Below are 13,700 nucleotides of genomic sequence, written 5' to 3'. Positions count from 1 at the left end.
CATTTCGTTTTGTTAAGATTTCTGGAGCAAACTTCCTCCAACACAAATCAAACTTCCAGCACCCCAATTGTGTCATTTGCCATCCATAGTTGACTGACTAATTGGTTGCAGGTCAGAAATTCGGTCAAAACTGTAAAATTTCGGCCCTGGAAATTTCACCTTCAAAAACTGAAAATGGGACAGAGTATGGGACAGTATGATTTTCCAATTTTTTTCGATATTTTGACTTCTTTCTGTCCATTTTGGGTTCATATCATCATCAATTAACTGACTAATTGGTTTGTGGGTAAAAATTTCATCCAATCTGTTAAATATGTGTTCAGAAATTTTCATATCTGAAAATGGGACAAAGTTTTGAAAATACAACATTTCGTTTTGTTACGATTTCTGTTGTGAGCTTCCTCCGACCCAAATCAAACTTCCAGCACTCCAATCGTGTCATTTTCCATCCATAGTTGACTGACTAATTGGTTGCAGGTCAGAAATTCGGTCAAAACTGTAAAATTTCGGCCCTGGAAATTTTACCTTCAAATACTGAAAATGGGACAGAGTATGGGACAGTATGATTTTCCAATTTTTTTCCGAAATTTTGACTTCCAGCTGTCCATTTTGGTTACATACCATCATTAATTAACTGACTAATTGGTTTGTGGGCAAAAATTTCATCCAATCTGTCAAATGTGTGTTCAGAAATTTTCATATCTGAAAATGGGACAAAGTTTTGAAAATACAACATTTCGTTTTGTTAAGATTTCTGGAGCAAACTTCCTCCAACACAAATCAAACTTCCAGCACCCCAATTGTGTCATTTGCCATCCATAGTTGACTGACTAATTGGTTGCAGGTCAGAAATTCGGTCAAAACTGTAAAATTTCGGCCCTGGAAATTTCACCTTCAAAAACTGAAAATGGGACAGAGTATGGGACAGTATGATTTTCCAATTTTTTTCGATATTTTGACTTCTTGCTGTCCATTTTGGGTTCATATCATCATCAATTAACTGACTAATTGGTTTGTGGGTAAAAATTTCATCCAATCTGTTAAATATGTGTTCAGAAATTTTCATATCTGAAAATGGGACAAAGTTTTGAAAATACAACATTTCGTTTTGTTACGATTTCTGTTGTGAGCTTCCTCCGACCCAAATCAAACTTCCAGCACTCCAATCGTGTCATTTTCCATCCATAGTTGACTGACTTATTGGTTGCAGGTCAGAAATTCGGTCAAAACTGTAAAATTTCGGCCCTGGAAATTTTACCTTCAAATACTGAAAATGGGACAGAGTATGGGACAGTATGATTTCCCAATTTTTTTCCGAAATTTTGACTTCCAGCTGTCCATTTTGGTTACATACCATCATTAATTAACTGACTAATTGGTTTGTGGGCAAAAATTTCATCCAATCTGTCAAATGTGTGTTCAGAAATTTTCATATCTGAAAATGGGACAAAGTTTTGAAAATACAACATTTCGTTTTGTTAAGATTTCTGGAGCAAACTTCTTCCAACACAAATCAAACTTCCAGCACCCCAATTGTGTCATTTGCCATCCATAGTTGACTGACTAATTGGTTGCAGGTCAGAAATTCGGTCAAAACTGTAAAATTTCGGCCCTGGAAATTTCACCTTCAAAAACTGAAAATGGGACAGAGTATGGGACAGTATGATTTTCCAATTTTTTTCGATATTTTGACTTCTTGCTGTCCATTTTGGGTTCTTATCATCATCAATTAACTGACTAATTGGTTTGTGGGTAAAAATTTCATCCAATCTGTTAAATATGTGTTCAGAAATTTTCATATCTGAAAATGGGACAAAGTTTTGAAAATACAACGTTTCGTTTTGTTAAGATTTCTAGAGCAAACTTCCTCCAACACAAATCAAACTTCCAGCACCCCAATTGAGTCATTTGCCATCCATAGTTGACTGACTAATTGGTTGCAGGTCAGAAATTCGGTCAAAACTGTAAAATTTCGGCCCTGGAAATTTCACCTTCAAAAACTGAAAATGGGACAGAGTATGGGACAGTATGATTTTCCAATTTTTTTCGATATTTTGACTTCTTGCTGTCCATTTTGGGTTCATATCATCATCAATTAACTGACTAATTGGTTTGTGGGTAAAAATTTCATCCAATCTGTTAAATATGTGTTCAGAAATTTTTATATCTGAAAATGGGACAAAGTTTTGAAAATACAACATTTCGTTTTGTTACGATTTCTGTTGTGAGCTTCCTCCGACCCAAATCAAACTTCCAGCACTCCAATCGTGTCATTTTCCATCCATAGTTGACTGACTTATTGGTTGCAGGTCAGAAATTCGGTCAAAACTGTAAAATTTCGGCCCTGGAAATTTTACCTTCAAATACTGAAAATGGGACAGAGTATGGGACAGTATGATTTTCCAATTTTTTTCCGAAATTTTGACTTCTAGCTGTCCATTTTGGTTACATACCATCATTAATTAACTGACTAATTGGTTTGTTGGCAAAAATTTCATCCAATCTGTCAAATGTGTGTTCAGAAATTTTCATATCTGAAAATGGGACAAAGTTTTGAAAATACAACATTTCGTTTTGTTAAGATTTCTGGAGCAAACTTCCTCCAACACAAATCAAACTTCCAGCACCCCAATTGTGTCATTTGCCATCCATAGTTGACTGTCTAATTGGTTGCAGGTCAGAAATTCGGTCAAAACTGTAAAATTTCGGCCCTGGAAATTTCACCTTCAAAAACTGAAAATGGGACAGAGTATGGGACAGTATGATTTTCCAATTTTTTTCGAGATTTTGATTTCCAGCTGTCCATTTTGGGTTCATACCATCATCAGTTAACTGACTAGTTGGTTTGTGGGCAAAAATTTCATCCAATCTGTCAAATGTGTGTTTAGAAATTTTCATATCTGAAAATGGGACAGAGTTTTGAAAATACAACATTTCGTTTTGTTAAGATTTCTGCTCTGAGCTTCCTCCGACCCAAATCAAATTTCCAGCACCCCAATTGTGTCATTTGCCATCCAAAGTTGACTGACTAATTGGTTGCAGGTCAGAAATTCGGTCAAAACTGTAAAATTTCGGCCCTGGAAATTTCACCTTCAAAAACTGAAAATGGGACAGAGTATGGGACAGTATGATTTTCCAATTTTTTTCGAGATTTTGATTTCCAGCTGTCCATTTTGTTTTCATATCATCATCAATTAACTGACTAATTGGTTTGTGGGTAAAAATTTCATCCAATCTGTTAAATATGTGTTCAGAAATTTTCATATCTGAAAATGGGACAAAGTTTTGAAAATACAACATTTCGTTTTGTTACGATTTCTGCTGTGAGCTTCCTCCGACCCAAATCAAACTTCCAGCACTCCAATCGTGTCATTTTCCATCCATAGTTGACTGACTAATTGGTTGCAGGTCAGAAATTCGGTCAAAACTGTAAAATTTCGGCCCTGGAAATTTCACCTTCAAAAACTGAAAATGGGACAGAGTATGGGACAGTATGATTTTCCAATTTTTTTCGAGATTTTGACTTCCAGCTGTCCATTTTGGGTTCATATCATCATTAATTAACTGACTAATTGGTTTGTGGGCAAAAATTTCATCCAATCTGTCAAATGTGTGTTCAGAAATTTTCATATCTGAAAATGGGACAGAGTTTTGAAAATACAACATTTCGTTTTATTAAGATTTCTGCTGTGAGCTTCCTCCGACCCAAATCAAACTTCCAGCACCCCAATTGAGTCATTTGCCATCCATAGTTGACTGACTAATTGGTTGCAGGTCAGATATTCGGTCAAAACTGTAAAATTTCGGCCCTGGAAATTTCACCTTCAAAAACTGAAAATGGGACAGAGTATGGGACAGTATGATTTTCCAATTTTTTTCGAGATTTTGACTTCTTGCTGTCCATTTTGGGTTCATATCATCATCAATTAACTGATTAAATGGTTTGTGGGTAAAATTTTCATCCAATCTGTCAAATATGTGTTCAGAAATTTTCATATCTGAAAATGGGACAAAGTTTTGAAAATACAACATTTCGTTTTGTTACGATTTCTGCTGTGAGCTTCCTCCGACCCAAATCAAACTTCCAGCACTCCAATCGTGTCATTTTCCATCCATAGTTGACTGACTTATTGGTTGCAGGTCAGAAATTCGGTCAAAACTGTAAAATTTCGGCCCTGGAAATTTTACCTTCAAATACTGAAAATGGGACAGAGTATGGGACAGTATGATTTCCCAATTTTTTTCCGAAATTTTGACTTCCAGCTGTCCATTTTGGTTACATACCATCATTAAATAACTGACTAATTGGTTTGTGGGCAAAAATTTCATCCAATCTGTCAAATGTGTGTTCAGAAATTTTCATATCTGAAAATGGGACAAAGTTTTGAAAATACAACATTTCGTTTTGTTAAGATTTCTGGAGCAAACTTCTTCCAACACAAATCAAACTTCCAGCACCCCAATTGTGTCATTTGCCATCCATAGTTGACTGACTAATTGGTTGCAGGTCAGAAATTCGGTCAAAACTGTAAAATTTCGGCCCTGGAAATTTCACCTTCAAAAACTGAAAATGGGACAGAGTATGGGACAGTATGATTTTCCAATTTTTTTCGATATTTTGACTTCTTGCTGTCCATTTTGGGTTCTTATCATCATCAATTAACTGACTAATTGGTTTGTGGGTAAAAATTTCATCCAATCTGTTAAATATGTGTTCAGAAATTTTCATATCTGAAAATGGGACAAAGTTTTGAAAATACAACATTTCGTTTTGTTAAGATTTCTGGAGCAAACTTCCTCCAACACAAATCAAACTTCCAGCACCCCAATTGTGTCATTTGCCATCCATAGTTGACTGACTAATTGGTTGCAGGTCAGAAATTCGGTCAAAACTGTAAAATTTCGGCCCTGGAAATTTCACCTTCAAAAACTGAAAATGGGACAGAGTATGGGACAGTATGATTTTCCAATTTTTTTCGATATTTTGACTTCTTGCTGTCCATTTTGGGTTCATATCATCATCAATTAACTGACTAATTGGTTTGTGGGTAAAAATTTCATCCAATCTGTTAAATATGTGTTCAGAAATTTTCATATCTGAAAATGGGACAAAGTTTTGAAAATACAACATTTCGTTTTGTTACGATTTCTGTTGTGAGCTTCCTCCGACCCAAATCAAACTTCCAGCACTCCAATCGTGTCATTTTCCATCCATAGTTGACTGACTTATTGGTTGCAGGTCAGAAATTCGGTCAAAACTGTAAAATTTCGGCCCTGGAAATTTTACCTTCAAATACTGAAAATGGGACAGAGTATGGGACAGTATGATTTCCCAATTTTTTTCCGAAATTTTGACTTCCAGCTGTCCATTTTGGTTACATACCATCATTAATTAACTGACTAATTGGTTTGTGGGCAAAAATTTCATCCAATCTGTCAAATGTGTGTTCAGAAATTTTCATATCTGAAAATGGGACAAAGTTTTGAAAATACAACATTTCGTTTTGTTAAGATTTCTGGAGCAAACTTCTTCCAACACAAATCAAACTTCCAGCACCCCAATTGTGTCATTTGCCATCCATAGTTGACTGACTAATTGGTTGCAGGTCAGAAATTCGGTCAAAACTGTAAAATTTCGGCCCTGGAAATTTCACCTTCAAAAACTGAAAATGGGACAGAGTATGGGACAGTATGATTTTCCAATTTTTTTCGATATTTTGACTTCTTGCTGTCCATTTTGGGTTCTTATCATCATCAATTAACTGACTAATTGGTTTGTGGGTAAAAATTTCATCCAATCTGTTAAATATGTGTTCAGAAATTTTCATATCTGAAAATGGGACAAAGTTTTGAAAATACAACATTTTGTTTTGTTAAGATTTCTGCTGAGCAACTTCCTCCAACACAAATCAAACTTCCAGCACCCCAATTGTGTCATTTGCCATCCATAGTTGACTGACTAATTGGTTGCAGGTCAGAAATTCGGTCAAAACTGTAAAATTTCGGCCCTGGAAATTTCACCTTCAAAAACTGAAAATGGGACAGAGTATGGGACAGTATGATTTTCCAATTTTTTTCGATATTTTGACTTCTTGCTGTCCATTTTGGGTTCATATCATCATCAATTAACTGACTAATTGGTTTGTGGGTAAAAATTTCATCCAATCTGTTAAATATGTGTTCAGAAATTTTCATATCTGAAAATGGGACAAAGTTTTGAAAATACAACATTTCGTTTTGTTAAGATTTCTGCTGTGAGCTTCATCCGACCAAAATCAAACTTCCAGCACCTCAATTGTGTCATTTGCCATCCACAGTTGACTGACTAATTGGTTGCAGGTCAGAAATTCGGTCAAAACTGTAAAATTTCGGCCCTGGAAATTTCAGCTTCAAAAACTGAAAATGGGACAGAGTATGGGACAGTATGATTTTCTAATTTTTCGAGATTTTGATTTCCAGCTGTCTATGTTGTTTTCATACCATCATCAATTAACTGACTAATTGGTTTGTGGGCAAAAATTTCATCCAATCTGTCAAATGTGTGTTCAGAAATTTTCATATCTGAAAATGGGACAAAGTTTTGAAAATACAACATTTCGTTTTGTTAAGATTTCTGGAGCAAACTTCCTCCAACACAAATCAAACTTCCAGCACCCCAATTGTGTCATTTGCCATCCATAGTTGACTGTCTAATTGGTTGCAGGTCAGAAATTCGGTCAAAACTGTAAAATTTCGGCCCTGGAAATTTCACCTTCAAAAACTGAAAATGGGACAGAGTATGGGACAGTATGATTTTCCAATTTTTTCGAGATTTTGATTTCCAGCTGTCCATTTTGGGTTCATACCATCATCAGTTAACTGACTAGTTGGTTTGTGGGCAAAAATTTCATCCAATCTGTCAAATGTGTGTTCAGAAATTTTCATATCTGAAAATGGGACAAAGTTTTGAAAATACAACATTTCGTTTTGTTAAGATTTCTGCTCTGAGCTTCCTCCGACCCAAATCAAATTTCCAGCACCCCAATTGTGTCATTTGCCATCCAAAGTTGACTGACTAATTGGTTGCAGGTCAGAAATTCGGTCAAAACTGTAAAATTTCGGCCCTGGAAATTTCACCTTCAAAAACTGAAAATGGGACAGAGTATGGGACAGTATGATTTTCCAATTTTTTTCGAGATTTTGATTTCCAGCTGTCCATTTTGTTTTCATATCATCATCAATTAACTGACTAATTGGTTTGTGGGCAAAAATTTCATCCAATCTAGCAAATGTGTGTTCAGAAATTTTCATATCTGAAAATGGGACAAAGTTTTGAAAATACAACATTTCGTTTTGTTAAGATTTCTGCTGTGAGCTTCATCCGACCAAAATCAAACTTCCAGCACCTCAATTGTGTCATTTGCCATCCACAGTTGACTGACTAATTGGTTGCAGGTCAGAAATTCGGTCAAAACTGTAAAATTTCGGCCCTGGAAATTTCAGCTTCAAAAACTGAAAATGGGACAGAGTATGGGACAGTATGATTTGTCCAATTTTTCGAGATTTCGATTTCCAGCTGTCCATTTTGTTTTCATATCATCATCAATTAACTGACTAATTGGTTTGTGGGCAAAAATTTCATCCAATCTAGCAAATGTGTGTTCAGAAATTTTCATATCTGAAAATGGGACAAAGTTTTGAAAATACAACATTTCGTTTTGTTAAGATTTCTGCTGTGAGCTTCATCCGACCCAAATCAAACTTCCAGCACCTCAATTGTGTCATTTGCCATCCACAGTTGACTGACTAATTGGTTGCAAGTCAGAAATTCGGTCAAAACTGTAAAATTTCGGCCCTGGAAATTTCAGCTTCAAAAACTGAAAATGGGACAGAGTATGGGACAGTATGATTTTCTAATTTTTCGAGATTTTGATTTCCAGCTGTCTATGTTGTTTTCATACCATCATCAATTAACTGACTAATTGGTTTGTGGGCAAAAATTTCATCCAATCTGTCAAATGTGTGTTCAGAAATTTTCATATCTGAAAATGGGACAAAGTTTTGAAAATACAACATTTCGTTTTGTTAAGATTTCTGCTGTGAGCTTCATCCGACCAAAATCAAACTTCCAGCACCTCAATTGTGTCATTTGCCATCCACAGTTGACTGACTAATTGGTTGCAGGTCAGAAATTCGGTCAAAACTGTAAAATTTCGGCCCTGGAAATTTCAGCTTCAAAAACTGAAAATGGGACAGAGTATGGGACAGTATGATTTTCTAATTTTTCGAGATTTTGATTTCCAGCTGTCTATGTTGTTTTCATACCATCATCAATTAACTGACTAATTGGTTTGTGGGCAAAAATTTCATCCAATCTAGCAAATGTGTGTTCAGAAATTTTCATATCTGAAAATGGGACAGAGTTTTGAAAATACAACATTTCGTTTTGTTAAGATTTCTGCTGTGAGCTTCATCCGACCAAAATCAAACTTCCAGCACCTCAATTGTGTCATTTGCCATCCACAGTTGACTGACTAATTGGTTGCAGGTCAGAAATTCGGTCAAAACTGTAAAATTTCGGCCCTGGAAATTTCAGCTTCAAAAACTGAAAATGGGACAGAGTATGGGACAGTATGATTTGTCCAATTTTTCGAGATTTTGATTTCCAGCTGTCCATTTTGTTTTCATATCATCATCAATTAACTGACTAATTGGTTTGTGGGCAAAAATTTCATCCAATCTAGCAAATGTGTGTTCAGAAATTTTCATATCTGAAAATGGGACAAAGTTTTGAAAATACAACATTTCGTTTTGTTAAGATTTCTGCTGTGAGCTTCATCCGACCCAAATCAAACTTCCAGCACCTCAATTGTGTCATTTGCCATCCACAGTTGACTGACTAATTGGTTGCAGGTCAGAAATTCGGTCAAAACTGTAAAATTTCGGCCCTGGAAATTTCAGCTTCAAAAACTGAAAATGGGACAGAGTATGGGACAGTATGATTTTCTAATTTTTCGAGATTTTGATTTCCAGCTGTCTATGTTGTTTTCATACCATCATCAATTAGCTGACTAATTGGTTTGTGGGCAAAAATTTCATCCTTTCTGTCAAATGTGTGTTCAGAAATTTTTATATCTGAAAATGGGACAAAGTTTTGAAAATACAACATTTCGTTTTGTTAAGATTTCTGCTGTGAGCTTCCTCCGACCCAAATCAAACTTCCAGCACCTCAATTGTGTCATTTGCCATTTACAGTTGACTGACTAATTGGTTGCAGGTCAGAAATTCGGTCAAAACTGTAAAATTTCGGCTCTGGAAATTTCAGCTTCAAAAACTGAAAATGGGACAGAGTATGGGACAGTATGATTTTCCAATTTTTCGAGATTTCGATTTCCAGCTGTCCATTTTGTTTTCATACCATCATCAATTAACTGACTAATTGGTTTGTGGGAAAAAATTTCATCCAATCCTACCTACCTATGTGACCTATATTGAGTTTCGTCAAGACTTGACGGGGCCATCACATCTTCTGACCACCCCATAGCGAAGTAGAGTCTCGCTCGTTGCGCCAGCACAGCAGAGAGTTCGTATTTGGAGGAGTATATCCCCTGATCGGCGGCTTATCAGGGAGAGACAACATGAACTTTGTGAGCTTATCTTTGAAGTGCTCTAGATCTTGAATGACATTCAGATGGTAGGGGATTGCATTCCACAATTTAAGTCCCTGAACTGCAAATGAGTTGTCAAACAAGGTGAGGTTTGCTGTTGAACTGGTTCTACGTTTTGATGGAATTACTGCAAGGTTTCCAAGCCTTGGGCGTGAAACAAATAGAACGTTCAGATCATTGCTGGTCTTTCCGTGGAGGATTTTCCACATATGGAGAATGATGAATCGCTCTCGCCTTCGTTGAAGAGACATCAGAGATAGATAGACCAGGCGATCCCAGTAGTGGAGATCACGCATTCCTGATATTCTGGCGGTGAATGCTTTCTGTACACTCTCCAGTTCTTGGATATCGCTGATTTTTGAGGGATGCCATAATGGACAGCAATATTCAATCAGACTTCGAACCATTGATTTGTATAGCGTCAGCATGATGGAGTGAGATCGTGTGTGAAATACACTGAGAACCCATGATGCTTTTTGGCGAGCTTTATCTGCAATGGCTCGTATGTGAGGGGACCAAGAGAGATCACTTGCCACTATGACGCCTAAATCCCTGAGCTGATGTATTGGCTCAAGTATAGTGTCTTTGGAAACTGAGTATTGATAGTGTTCAACCACAAATGGAAGTTCAGATAGTACATATTGGTGGTTGAATTTATGACACATGTACTCAAATTTGTCTTTGTGAAGGGCCATATTATTTCTTTCAGACCAGTCAATGACATTTTGCAGATCTTCTTGGAGGAGCTTGACGTCATGCTCCGATTTGATAGCAATGGATATGCGAGTGTCATCAGCAAAACATCGAATTATAGAGTGCATGATAAAATGTTCGATATCATTGATAAAAATCAAGAAAAGGATCGGCCCAAAACCGTACCTTGTGGAACTCCGCTGATTATCAGTGCAAGGATGGACAGATGACCGTCAACAACAACTGCTTGTTTCCGGTCTGAGAGGAAAGATTCTATCCACTTTATGATTTTAGGATGGATTCCATAGAGTTGGAGCTTTCTCAGTAGGAGTTTGTGATCGACTTTATCGAAAGCCTTGGCATAGTCGAGGTATATTGAATCAAAATCTGAATTGTTGCTCAGAGAATCCAAAACGTCATCAAAATGGTGGAGAAGTTGAGTAAGGCAACTCCGGCCAGATCTAAATCCGTGCTGCTTACTACATATGAGGTTATTGATCTCCAAATAGTTTACCAGCTTTTTTCTTATCACCCTCTCGTATACTTTAACCACATGATATGTGAGTGATATAGGTCGGTAATTAGCTGGTTTGGCTCGACTATCCTTCTTGTGGAGAGGAAATACGTGTGAGAACTTATAGAAACTAGGGACCTCCCCAGTAACTAAAGAGCGGGACCAGATGATGTGCATTGGTTCTGCTAGGGCTTTCTTGCAGTTCTTGAGAAGGGTGACTGGAATTTCGTCTGGACCTGATGCAGCATTAGGTTTGATGTCTTCAATGGCCTTAATGATGTCGTCCACGGAGAAATTCAGCATATCGTCAGTAAAAGGATGCTTGATCGGAGGGGGACTGAAAGAAGCAGAGTCGATCCGAGTTTTCGAAGGATCACTGAATACTGACAAGAACTGATTCTGCAAGAGGTTGGCAATATCTTTTGGATTTGATTTGATGGCACCGTTTCCATCAAAAAGCATGCTGATGTTGCTTTTCTTCTTCGAAAATTTCTTAGCGTAACTATAGAAATACTTGGGATTTTCTTTTACCTTGCTTACGGCTTGCTGTTCACGGTACAGGAGATCCTGGTTGATGGCATCACGAATATGCATATGAGCGAGAGCAAGTTTCCGGTTCAAAGATTCAATCTGTGTGGGAGGGCTATGGGGATTACTTTTTGCAGCCTCTAGCTGGGTTTGAAGCTTTCGTTTTCTGCGAGAGGGGATGCGCACAGATGAGCGAGTTTGGGTTTTGGGAGGGATATTCTTCGGACAGCCAATCTGGCAGATTTGTAGAGTAATAAGAGTGAATAGCTCTGGAAAATCCTCTTTGTCGCAAAGGTTGATGAGTTGAGCCCAGTCAACAGATGAGAGCATTTGTCAAATGTGTGTTCAGAAATTTTCATATCTGAAAATGGGACAGAGTTTTGAAAATACAACATTTCGTTTTGTTAAGATTTCTGCTGCAAGCTTCCTCCAACCCAAATCAAACTTCCAGCACCCCAATTGTGTCATTTGCCTTCCATAGTTGACTGACTAATTGGTTGCAGGTCATAAATTCGGTAAAAACTGTAAAGTTCGGCCCTTGAAATTTAACCTTCGAAAACTGAAAATGGGACAGAGTATGGGACAGTATGATTTTCCAATTTTTTTCGAGATTTTGACTTCTTGCTGCCCCTTTTGTTTTCATATCATCATCAATTAACTGACTAATTGGTTTATGGGCAAAAATTTCATCCAATCTGTCAAATGTGTGGTCAGAAATTTTCATATCTGAAAATGGGATAGAGTTTTGAAAATAAAACATTTCGTTTTGTTAAGATTTCTGCTGTGAGCTTCCTCCGACCCAAATCAAACTTCCAGCACCCCAATTGTGTCATTTGCCATCCATAGTTGACTGACTAATTGGTTGCAGATCATAAATTCGGTCAAAACTGTAAAATTTCGGCCCTGGAAATTTAACCTTCGAAAACTGAAAATGGGACAGAGTATGGGACAGTATAATTTTCTAATTTTTTTCGAGATTTTGACTTCCAGCTGTCCATTTTGGGTTCATACCATCATCAATTAACTGATTAATTGGTTAGCGGGCAAAAACTTCATCCAATCTGTCAAATGTGTGTTCGGAAATTTTCATATTTGAAAATGGGACAAAGTTTCGAAAATACAACATTTCGTTTTGTTAAGATTTCTGCTGTGAGCTTCCTCCGACCCAAATCAAACTTCCAGCACTCCAATCGTGTTATTTGCCATCCATAGTTGACTGACTAATTGGTTGCAGGTCATAAATTCGGTCAAAACTGTAAAATTTCGGCCCTGGAAATTTCAGCTTCAAAAACTGAAAATGGGACAGAGTATGGGACAGTATGATTTTCCAATTTTTTTCCGAAATTTTGACTTCCAGCTGTCCATTTTGGTTACATACCATCATTAATTAACTGACTAATTGGTTTGTGGGCAAAAATTTCATCCAATCTGTCAAATGTACATCCGTCTACAGACGGAACTATACCCTTCCTTCATCCTTGACGTTCTCATCCACCCTGACAAATCCACATCAGTCTACAGAAAACCCACCCACACCAACCTCTACACCAAGTACTCCTCCTGCACCACCAACTCATCTAAGAACGCATTCATCCGATCACTGACCAGAAGAGCCCACAACATCTGCTCACCCCAACACCTTGACGACGAACTCCAGACAGTACGACATGTTTGCCTCCAGAACGGCTTCCCTCCTCACCGCATCACCACCATCATGGACGAAGTACAACGGAAATTCACCAACCCCTCTCGCTACCAATCCCTAGCCTCATTCAACCGACAGACCCGTGAACATGCCCTTAGTGTTTGTCTTCCTTTCCATCCCTCCCTATCCAAACCCATCTCCAAGAGACTCGGACAACACGACATCAAAGTCACCCACTCCTCTGCTACCTCCCTCCGTAACCTCCTCACCAAAACGAAGACCACACCCCCTACTCACCTCACTCCCAACACCATCTACGAAATTTCCTGCTCACAGTGCCCCTCCAAATACGCCGGACAGACCTACAGACCCTTGGTCCACCGCATGAAAGAACACGAACGATGTTACAGACTCAACAACGCCATCGACGAATCCACAGACAGAATCAAATCAGCCCCTGCACATCATGCCCTGACCACCGGCCACACCATCTCCTGGAACAACATCGAAGTCCTCAAATCCCTCACCTCACGCTCCCAACTTGACCTCACAGAACACGCAGCTATACAAATACGACAACCAGCTATGAACAGAACAGACCGCGCACCCAAATATAGTTCCCTCTGGGACCCCATTCTTCCTAAAATTGCCAAATCCTTAAAGTCCAGACCAT

The sequence above is a fragment of the Bolinopsis microptera genome, chromosome 11 (genome assembly GCF_026151205.1).
Source record: "Bolinopsis microptera isolate Bmic1 chromosome 11, MBARI_Bmic_1.0, whole genome shotgun sequence".
Lineage (NCBI taxonomy): Eukaryota > Metazoa > Ctenophora > Tentaculata > Lobata > Bolinopsidae > Bolinopsis > Bolinopsis microptera.
This window is presented reverse-complemented; position numbering follows the sequence as displayed.